This window comes from Brachycentrus maculatus, unplaced genomic scaffold (assembly GCF_059751285.1).
Source record: "Brachycentrus maculatus isolate JH-2025_06_01 unplaced genomic scaffold, ASM5975128v1 h1tg000413l, whole genome shotgun sequence".
Classification (NCBI taxonomy): Eukaryota; Metazoa; Arthropoda; class Insecta; order Trichoptera; family Brachycentridae; genus Brachycentrus; species Brachycentrus maculatus.
Genome location: NW_028281162.1, coordinates 207,943 through 215,234, shown reverse-complemented (window position 1 = coordinate 215,234; position 7,292 = coordinate 207,943).

Below are 7,292 nucleotides of genomic sequence, written 5' to 3'. Positions count from 1 at the left end.
GCAGTACAATTCTGGTAAAAAATTATCTGTCACTTTAAAATGTCAATTTGATTTCCGTCATTGCACTTAGTAGCACGTATAAAACATAGTTAAAATGTCCGACGCGGCCCCCTGTGATTGGCTGGCGTCAGTCAAACGCAGCCGGTCCCGTCGAGCTTTTTCCGCTTCGGCAGCAGTTAGTTGAACTTTAAAATTGCTAAAATGTGAAAGCTCCATTGTTGTCCGGGCTAATAAGCACCCCAGAGCTAAATCGCCCGTCAAAATAATAATGGTGACGTGTTCATTATTAATTTCGTTCACCCGTGCGACACCATCGGCACATATTTCGCTGTCATCCGAGGAACAACCTTTGTTGCGAATACGTGCTTTAAAAAAATTGGATACAATAAATGGATTAAAATACGTAACAATATTTTTTTCAATTTAAACAATAATATACACAATTCAACATGAACAATAATTAATTGAAGAAATTCGAAATAAAAAAAATATAATAATGAGTTATTTTTCAGACCTGACGATGGAAGTTTAGCTTCCAAAACTAGTAGTCCTTAATAAACTCAAGTGCTATAAAAAAGTATTTCCTTAATCATTTTAACATGTCTTACCACAAAGTAAATGCCGAAAAAATAAATGAAATAACTCAAAGTTGAGTTAATCCAGGATTTGTGAACAAAAATTTAGACATATTCAAAATTTGGAGATGGTCACTTTTCGCCACTAGCGTTCTTCTATCGGCATATCGGATGTTTGACATAAGTAGAAAACATAACTAACTAACTAACCATAACCATTTCCCCGCAGGGGTAGGCAGATAGAATAGAACGCCGCGCCCCTCCAAATTCATGCATCTCCTCATACATACCCACCGATTATGACCCGGCCGCTTTCAAATATTTGACATATCGCTCACTGATTTCAACAACGTCATATATCAAAAATCGTCAATTTTCAGTTATGCTATATAAAAATATACCATATCCCAGCTAAAGCGGCATATTTTTAACTTAATATTTACCAGCTACAGGGCAGAAAGTGTTGTTTTTGCATTTTGAAAAAAAAGGTCTTGTTTGATTTTTTTTTATTTACTTAATATTATTCAAATGGAGAATAAACATTCAGGTTTTACCTAACAAGATGTTGTGCACAGTAAAAAGTTCTATAAGTGGCTTGATATTTATTTTTAATACATTTCATTATATTCTTAAACTCTAAAAACGATCTCCTGATAAAAAAAAAATTATATATGACGTTGTTGACAGGAGTGAGCGATATCTGATCGTGGAAAAATTTCCTCCGTCTTCCTCTGCTTGTTTTTCCAACCACATTTGCCTCATATATAGAAAAAATATGACAGCTCATTTACTATCGGTATTAAAGCGATTAGAGGTCGTATGTACCTGATTTACTGTTATTTAGTTAAAATCAAAATATTTCTCGCGTTATTAGTTATTCTCATTACCACCAGTATACGTAACTAACTACCTTTCTATTATCTTGCTGACAGAATGCACTGACGCCTTCTAGTTGCATTATAGCGTGGTATTAATAGTGGTTTTACCTACATACGTAGGGTTTCAATCAGCCCCTAGTGCTGTATACACAGAAGTAGAACTTGTTAACTATTTAAATTAAATAAAACAACTTTTGTAGATAACTTTTTATTGGTACACTTTTTCCAAACGGTTTCGACAAGAACCTTGTCATCCTCGGGGTTTATGTATGTACTAATTCTAAAACATTGAAATACTCATAGTTAGGCTATATTTAATTACCCTTCCCTAAAGATAAAACAAAAGATAAATATTATAAATAATCAATTGAATTTATGTAACAGTCCTATTTTTTATAGTTTTCCAAATTCCTATTCCTAGAAAAAATTGCGCGCAGTAGGTGTGTGCTGTGCACTTTACGTATGCGCGCGCGGCTTCATACAGTTTTTGGACGATTCCATTTGTAGCTCACAAGTTGTCGTCCGGAGTGCTCAATAAAAGCAACATTTAGGAGTTTTTTTCCCGTTTTGGCGTACGGAGTGCGTGGAAGTTTTCGGTTTACCAACATAATATATGTATTATTTTTTGACATCTCATCAAAGATGAAGAAGAATATGGAGGTCTGGACATTTACGGGGCTTACGACCGTCATAGGCTGGTTTAAGTGATTACTTTACACACGTGTAACATTCACTAATTCTACACATGATTGACAACCACACTACTTAAATTTTTGTAACTTCTATATATACATAGTTTAAATTCGAAACATTGCGATTTCACTAGAGACATCTATTGGTGAGATGAAATAATAATAATCTGTGTGTGAGGTCCAAATCCTGGTTTAAAATCACATACATTAGATCGCCAGAAAATATCCCTTTCATTTAATTATTTACAATTTTACCAGCAAATTTAATTACAACATTTATGGACACACTCAAAATGTGGTTATTGATATAATGAAATATTCTTTAATGCATTTGGTTTGTCTTTGAATACCGGAGTTAGATGCCGGTTCACTTAGCTAGTTAGCATTTAGCAATAGTGTACTTGGGTAGATGCTAAGTTGCTTGCTCGCTCAGTTAGAGAGGTGCTAATTGAATGCTCCATTTATCTCCCCAACCTTTGGATGAATTGATTGACCATTTGTGGGATGTACCTAGGAGAGATTTATGCCCAATCAGAATGCCCGATTGACTGCACGATTGTAAATTTATATGGATGGGCAACGGAGAGGAAGTGTACAATTATTAATAGCTTCGTTAGGCCGAAATTAAACTGGACGCCGATTTGCAAGTACCCACCAAGCCTCTCTCGTCACCTCTTACAACACGAGCTGACTCCTTTCTTCAGAAAATACACGTAATCAATAATAATTTATTTTTTAAAAATCCGTAACTCGTAGTAATGATTTAAAAAATGTGAAAACTGTAAATTAAAATGATTTTTTTTTTAAATCTGAACATTGATATATTAGAATATGGAAGTCTGGTGAATTACAAGGCTTACAACTTGGTTTAAGTGATCACTTTATAAACATGTAACATTCACCATTCCACCCATGAATGACAACCACAATGAAGTACATAGTACCACCCACACATGACAATCATAACGATTTACAAAAAGTAAACGAAGAAATATATAGTAAAAGGACATATAAAGCAGAATTGCGGTAGAAAGTGCAATTGAAACATGTTATGTATATATGAATAAACAATACAGTTTTATGGTGAAATTTAATGGTTAAATCACTCAAAGTAGGTTTTGATCATTAAAGAAATTAAAAAATAAATACTCATCTGAAATTGAGCCACCTATAATATATATTGATATCGCTCAGTCCTTTCAACAACGTCATACATCAAAAATCGTAAATTTTCAGTTGTGCATGTTTTTGTAATGCCCAGAAAATGTACTATATCCCAGCAAAAGCGGCATTTTTTAAACTTAATATTTACCCGCTACGGGACAGAAAGTGTTGTTTTTGCATTTTGAAGAAAAGATATTGTTTAATATTTTTTTCAAATATACTAAATATTTTTTAATGGAGAAAAAACATTCAGGTTTGACCTAAAAAGATATGTTGCGCAGTAAAAGTTCAATAAGTGGCTTGATATTTATTTTTAATATGTTTTATTATAATTTTAAACGTTTAAAACGATCTCCTGAAAAATCAAGTTTTTTGATAAATGACGTTGTTGAAACAAGTGAGCAGTATGTCATCCTCAGGATGAAAAATCTATTATCTTATTTTTGAGACTAAGTTTTACTTAAACCTCCCCCCTATTTTCTGTGTTCTCTGTGATAAAAAATATATAAATGTATAAATAAAAATAATGAATATCTCCTACGCCCTTTTCATCCTTCAACGTCCCAAAGATACATGTACAAATTTAAAATTTAGACTTACCTTCAAATACGGTGTTTGAAAATGATGCAAAATGCATCAAAAGACGTGTTACAATACATTTTAAGAAATTGTAATATTTACCAAGCAAAATACAGTATAAATTAAAAATGGATAGATATAACCAAAAAGTGGCTGCCGAATCAATCGATGAAGTTAATCACAACTCCATAGGTTTTTTTTCACGGAATTTTAAACACCATTGACTATATATTACTCCAGAATTTCCTGCATTAAATGCAATCGCTGCGGGAACTCGTGATTCATTACCTCCCGTTTAATGCTTATCTTGCCATCGATGGCGGAGTGTGTTCCACCACCTACGGATAAGTTTATCAATAAAACCATTAATTAAACTATAAATGAATAGCCCTGAATGTTGGTTAAGGGGCTTGGTGCGGTGTAAACAGCAGAACGGGACTAGTCGCTAGTTTACAGGAAGGAACCGCGACGTGGTCTAACCCTTTCGTTCATCGGAAAGTTATTACGAAATGTGATAATTTGTTTAATTTGAAATTTACATCAAAGTGGATAACTGAATTTTCTTACACTTCAAATAAAGGTATATTTGATTAATAATATTTATTAGTGGCCTTAGAGAATGCTCCTTACCTACATATTTTTTTTTTGTTTTATTGTTTTAATAGAGATACATTTTTTAAAAATTTTACAGGTAAAGCCTGTGTTGAGCCGAAATACTTTCATGTTACTACAATACATATTTTTTTTAATTTCTTGATTTTATACATTACATACAATACAGCTGTCCAAACTTCAAACACAGTAAGGGACATTTTTAGTAGTACGTTTTTTTTGGCATTTTTGGACTAAGTAGAATCTACTTAGTCCAAAAAAGCAAACAAAAAGTACTAAAAATGTCCCTTACTGTGTTTTGAGTTTGGACAGCCGAATAGATACGATAACAATTATGTACTAGGATTAATAATATTGTATTTAGTTCATACGTCTTAAAAAAGATAGTGAATGTGTCCGCCTCCACAGCGTAATGGTCAGCATGCTCAGCTACTGTTCTGGAGGTCCCGGGTTCGATTCCCAGGGGGATATTAAATAAAAATAAGTGATTTTTCATTATAATATTAATTTAATAAAACCCTGGACCGGTACCTGAAGCGGAGGGCTGATCACCTTTCCTTCATGTGTTAAAACCAAGATAAAACTGATTTTATATGATGCAGTGCCCTATGAACCATCGGGTGTGGATAAGAGCTTGAAGAAGAACAAGAAGATTTTTACTGACATCTTGACATAGATGTAGAAGAATGTTGAAGGCATTTACAGGGCTTACGACCACTATAAGTTTGGTTAAGTAATCACTTACCACACGTGTGACACTCACCAATTCCACTCTGAATTTATCTACAGACGAGTGTGGCATTCCATCTCATCTACATTTTTTTAAATCTGTGTTGGAGATTTATATAAAAACATATTTATTTAGTTAGAAGAAACAAAAATCGACTAATTAATCCTTGAACATTGGTCATAATAAGCAAAGTAAATAATAAATGCAATTCCCGACTAAAAACTTAGAAATCCTCTCTATTTACCCCTACAGCGAAACAGCAGGATAGTAGTAGTAGTAGTACAATGGATTATTTTTTAAAAATTCTTTTACAGGAAGATATCATTAAATTACACAAAAGCAACATCGTTTACAAAGGGTTACGATACGTTACATACGTGTAATCCGACATTCTTGTTACCACACGGCTTGTGTATTCACCATCTCGAAATTTGCGGCCTTACAATACCGCCCTCGTACTTTCAGACCCTTACCTGCAAAATACACTCTCAGTAAGAGCAACGAGTAAAAAAATTTCTTCATTTATATACTTAGAATTTAGAGAGAGCTGATGCCTGCACATTTTTTATTAATCTCTGAATTTTAACTACCCTTTTCATACTTCCTTTTACCGAGGTGTGATAAATCTCGGTCTTACAATTTCTGGGATATGAAGCAAAGAATTTAAGTTTTTTTTCGAAAGAGACAATCTCTCTGATATTTTTATTGAAATAATCCTTATAAGGTTAGTACATATTTTTTATTTATTGATTTGGCGTTTAATTAGTAGAACTTCATTTTAATTTACATATTAAATGTTAAAATCAAACCCCGATTTTTTGAGTCTACTAAGTTGTTTTATTGTTTAAAAAAAAACACAATTTTTTTTTGACAATTGTTTCGTCTAGTTATGGCATTTACAAAAGATTTTCAATGTATTCTTTAGCTTAAGGGTAAACAATTGTCACAGAATTTATTTTTATGTGTTATTTAAAAAAAAATACAACTTAGTAACAACATTTTTAGTGTGTCCAAATACTTGTTCACCAATCTGGATTATCTCCAATTATAAGAGTTATTTTTCATAAGATTTAAATAAAATAATATGATATATAACTCCTATAATTGGAGATAATCCAGATTTATGAACAAGTATTTGGACACACTCCAAATGTTGTTAATAAATTATCTGGTCAAATTATAAGCTAAAATAAAATAATAAAAAGGACATTTTCTAGCGTTTCTCATGTATGTGATAATAATCAAGGATTCGGACTATATAAATATAAGAGTTTCTGCTCAGTAAAAAAGCTTCTTTGTCTCATCCATAGATGTCACTAATGAAAATTCTAGTTATTTTTGTACAATGTTTCAAAAATGGATCATATATATAGAACTTCCAAGAATTTGAGTAGTGTGGTTGTCAATTACGCGTAAAATTGGTGAATATTACACTCGTGTTAAGTGATCATTTAAACCAGCTTATGACGGTTGTAAGCCCCGTAAACGCCCAGACTTCCATATTCTTCTTCATCTATGTTGAGATGTCAAAAAAAAATGGAAATTAAAGCTTGGTGGACTAAAAAAATTAATGTTTGATTTTAACATTTAATATAAAAATTAGTCTTTTTTATTTGGTGGTTTTTCTTGAAGGATGATAGTTTGTATGGTGTATGGTATTTTGGTGTTATCTCGGATACCATCGTTTGTTCTTGCTCGTTGGGAGCCTGATCTAAGCAGGGCTATTGTTGTTAAGTCGTTATATCGGTCGAGGTGTCAGCCCATGACACGGAGCTATATATCAATAGTCCGATTAAACGAAAGCCGTAAATCTAAGGAAATTGCTTCTTCACATCGTTCAACAGTTAGTTCTAACGAGATGGGATTCTTTCTAGAATAAATAAATATTAGCCATCGTTAATTCCACAATATATTTTTTTTATTATTAAAAGAGAAATATTTGTTGAAATATTATTTACACAAATATTTCAATTTCATACTATTTCCGTGAGCCTAATTCTTAAATATTATTTCTAGAAATAAAAATACTTTGTGTTTTGATGCACTCACATTTTTATTAACC